This window comes from Tupaia chinensis, unplaced genomic scaffold (genome assembly GCF_000334495.1).
Source record: "Tupaia chinensis unplaced genomic scaffold, TupChi_1.0 Scaffold143728_1, whole genome shotgun sequence".
Classification (NCBI taxonomy): Eukaryota; Metazoa; Chordata; class Mammalia; order Scandentia; family Tupaiidae; genus Tupaia; species Tupaia belangeri.
Genome location: NW_006203577.1, coordinates 398,219 through 402,882, shown reverse-complemented (window position 1 = coordinate 402,882; position 4,664 = coordinate 398,219).

Genomic DNA, 4,664 nt, shown 5'->3' with positions numbered 1-4,664 from the left:
TCTTTTTAAATATGTATATGTGTGTGTGTGTGTGTGTGTGTGTGTGTGTGTGTGTGTATTCACTTTTATTTATTTATTAATTTATTTATTATTGTTGTTCAGTTTGATCAGAGAGAGAGAGAAAGAAAGTTACCAGGTCCAGGATTTGAACCATGGTCAGCTATGTGGGAATAAAGTGTCTTAACCACCATGCCACCTGCTGGTCCCAAGGTATATGCTCCCTTAAAAAAAAATCCAATCGTGGGAACCAGCAGTTAGCGTAATGGCTATGTCGCTGGATTCCCATGTAGTTGACAGTGGTTTGCATCCCGGACCTGGTGGCTTAGAACTCATGCCAGGCGCGTGTGCGTGCCTGCCCAAGATTCCGAGAGGAGAATGGAGGAGAAGGGATTGAGGCGTGACCATCCCCCCGGGGGGTGATTTCTCGCTTTCTGTCTCTATGTCTCTCTCTGTCTGTCTGGTGAGCGCACGCACCCTATAGCGAAAATCTCTCATTTTCTCTCAAAAAAAAAAAAAAAAAAAAGAAAAAGAAAAGAAAAAGAAAAAAAGAAAAGAAAAAAAAATCCAATTGTGAAGCAGTGATTTTCAAAATATTAGGTTGAATTAAAAGCAGCAAGTTAAGGGACCAGCAGATGGCATAATGTTTATGTGGCTGGACTCCCACATGGCTGATGGTGGTTTAAGTCCCAGACCAGGAGGCTTGAAATGCATGCTGGGCGCATGTGTATGCGTGCCCCAAATCCCAAGAGGAGAATGGAGGAGAAGGGATTGCAGTGTGTCCACCCCCCTGGGGGCTGATTTCTCCCTTTCTCCCTTTCTGTCTTTCTGTCTCTGTCTCTGTCTCTTGGGTGAGTGCATGCATCCTATAGCAAAAATCTCTCTAAAAAAAAATAAAGTTAAAAAGCGAAATAGAATAGATTTTCTAGAAAGGATGTAAGCATTGCTAACACATCAATGTAAGATGGACACATCTATAGGAAAGCATATTACTCTATTTCCTTAGTGAAAAGCAATCAAGATTTTATCAGTCTGGAGGAGAATTAGCATCCACTATGCACTAGAGTAGATCCCAGTTGAGTCTATCAGGTTACAATGTTTGTTATGGCAAGTTTCCCTTTCCCTTTCACCATCGTCATTGTCATTTCCTAGTGAACTTTCTTCTCCTTGACTGTCTACTATGACATTTGTGTAGAGCGAGAGTCAAGTCCTATTATTAGCCTCCATTTGGAGGTTGAAGGTGATTCACTCTTCTTCCTACCCAGAGTAGCCAGTAAATGGGCACATGTCCTAAATGCAGCCAATCCAGGGGTCACTCCTAAAAGAATGATTTTTAAAAATATTTAAACATTTTTTTAATTGCCAGAGGGTACATATATGCTCACTGGAGAGAGAGAGAGTGAGAGAGAGAGAGAGAGAGAGAACCACCCCCAGTGGGGCCTAGGGCCTTGTCACGCCATGATCTTATTTTCCTCCATTACTCTACCCCATCAGGGTTTGTGGCACGCATGCACATGTGGTTGTTGTGTTTTTCTTTCTTTCTTTTTTTTTTTTTTTCTGAGAGTTTTTTGCTGTAGGGCACGTGCACTCACCAGAGAGACAGAGAGACAGAAAGCGAGAAATCACCCCCCTCCCCGGGGGGGGTGGTGGCCACGCTGCAATCCCTTCTCCATTCTCCTCTTGGTTTCTTGGGCACACATGCACACACACCTGACGTGAGTTTAAGCCACTGAGTCCGGGATTCGAACTGCAGTCGACTACATGGGAGTCCAGCAACATAGCCATTATGCCAACTGCTGGTCCCAGGTGGTTGTGTTTTTCACATTTATTATAGCTAGGACTGGAACTGCAGAGGGCCATGGGGAATCTGGCTCCCTTAACCCCCACATTATCAGGCCAGACCAGAACTGGATTCTTCTCTTCTTTGTTGTTGTTTTTGTTGTTTATTTTTATTTATTTCATGAAATACAGAAAGAGGGACAGGCACCCGCAACAGAATCTTCCTGCCACCATTCCCCTCTACTCTCAGTTGGCATGCCCAGGGACATCCCAGGATGTGAACCCAGGCCCTTTCCCATGTCGGACCAGTTGCAGTACCACTGGGCCACCACCTGTCCCCAGAAGTTTGATCCTTAAGCTGATACAGGCCAAAAGGAAACAGGGGTTGGCCGGGGGTGCCCAAACGGGCTATTCCAACCACAGAACAGCTTGGTGCCTTCCTACTTTTCAGCACATTCCCTCAGGCTTGTGGCAATAGTTTGTTTCTGTTAGTCAGAGTGAAGTTCTCAGTATATTCCACGAAGGCTGCAATTCCAAAGAAATAACTGAGGAGGAAAAAGGTACATGAGGTGGCCGGTTCACGTTGGAATATCTCCTCTACACAGAGAGAACTGGAGATGGTCTGATGGTTTGCATTTCTTCCTCTCGCCTACCTTTCCAGGTGGGAGGAGAAGACTTCCCTATTGCTGTAATGCTGGGTTGGCTACGGGACTTGATTGACCATTAGAATAGAAGTGGATATGATAAGTTATCATGTCTGAGCAGCATCTAGGGATGATAAGCAAATTTTTTTCTTTCAAAAATTTTTTTTATGAAATAATTTTTTATTGCTCGAGGATACATATGCTTATCAGAGGGAGAGAGAAAGTGCCCCTCCAATGGAGCATGATCATGCTACCTCCTTCCCCCGCCCCCATTTCTCTACCTCGTCAGGATTCTGGACATGGACACGCATGTGCATGGGTGTTTTCCAAGCTGTCAGGGCTGTGACTTGAACCACTTCAGCCACATGGGATCCAGCTCCTGATGCACAGTGCTTAACCACTGAGCTATGAGGCCCCCCACTTGTATTTTATACTTTATCCACTCCATTCCATCCTCCCAACACTGTCCAAATCTATGGTAATGTCTCTCAACTATATCAACAATCTTTCAGCTTATCTCTCGGCTTTTAGTTGTGTGCCTCCGAAAACCACTCTCCACACAACTGTCAGCGAAGTCAAGCCTTTTCAAGCCTTTTCACAGATGAAAAGGCTTCCATGGCACCGTCTGCCCCACATCTGAGGGCCACTCTGACTTGGCTGCTATGCATCCCTTCTGCCTTAGTCCTGGATGTTCCCAGCTCCTCACTCTATGTTCAGCAATACCAAACTGCCCGCAGCCTCCCGAACACTCCTCCACACCTTCGTCCATTCTGTTCCTCGGCCTGCCCGATTCTCCCTCCTAATTTTGTCTGAATAGCATCAATGTTTTTGGAGTTTTTTGTTTTGTTTTCTTTTTCTTCTTTTTTTTGTTAGTTATTTTGGCTTTTCTTTTTTTAAATTTTGTTTTTAGTTCTCTCTTTTTTTTTTTCTTTTTTGTTTGTTTTTATTTCTGTCCAAATAGCTTTTCATCCCTCGAGGTTCAGCTCAATGCCAGTGTGTCCAAAAGATCTTACCTCGTCTTCCAAGGCATGTACTTTCCCTGTGCCTCCTCAGTCTCCGTACACCTCTGGCACTTGCCACATTCCAGTTAGGACACATTTATTCTGTCTTTCTCTTTTGATCAATGGCAAACTCCCAGAAGGCAAGGACTGTGCCTCTTCAGCTTTTTTATCCTCACAACCTAGCATGATACATGGCACACGATAGGTACTCAATACATGTTTGTGGAGCTGAAAGAAACCGATCTAATAGAAGAAAACTCTGAGTTTTCTCAAAGCCTTCCAAAGCTGACAGCGTGAACATTGGTTCTTCTGGAAAGCAAGAGAGCCACAGAGAGCAAAAGCAATGGAGGTGTTCATTCTTCACTTCGCATTTTTTCTGCTGCTGAGTACTTCCCAAAGAAATCATCTAAAGGGGGAAAATATACACAGATGCTCCAGCAACTCCAGTTATAAAAGTGGAAAAAAAAACTGGAAGAAATCCAAATGTCTAGTAGGGAAATGACTAAACAAACAATAGGATTATTACACAGCAATTAAAAATGACAGAGGTGAGCACTGTGTCAACACAGAGGAGTGTGTACCTGCAGGAACGTTAGGTGGAGAAGAGAACACAGACAACTGTGTAAACACCAGTGTTTCAGGTGTCTGTGCATATGAACAAAGATTGGAAGCCACTTTGGAGAAACGGAAGTGGCTAGAGTTCAGTGTTAAAGGTTTTTTTTTTTTTTTCCTGTGAAATTCCATGACTCTACAACAGTAATAGCTTAGATCTGTGCTCTATAGATAGCCTAAAAGCCTTCTGTACAATGAGTACTCTCAGTTCTACCCGGTTGTCTATTCCAAGATATAATTTAATGTGCAATTCTCATAGTGTTGTTATGAAAATAAGGACATTGCTTCAAGTGAACAAAATAATTTTTTTAAAGCTAAATTCAACAAGCAATTGTTGGAGTTTAACTGTGCTACATTCTCATGAAATTCACAAAAAACATGGGGAAAAAAATCCTCAGGTGAAATTGTATTATTGGTTTAATTTACTTTTCTTTATTTGGATGAATGTACCTATTAGACCAGATAACAGAGGAAAGTCTAGAAGACTTTTGGCTGAAATCTCACATTTATAAAATGTTTCAAATGATGTATTTTTGATGTTGTCTCCAAAAGAGGTTCCATATGCAGTCACTAAGAGACACTGATACAGATTCGTAGAGAACCAGCAGATGGCATAATGGTTACGTTGCTG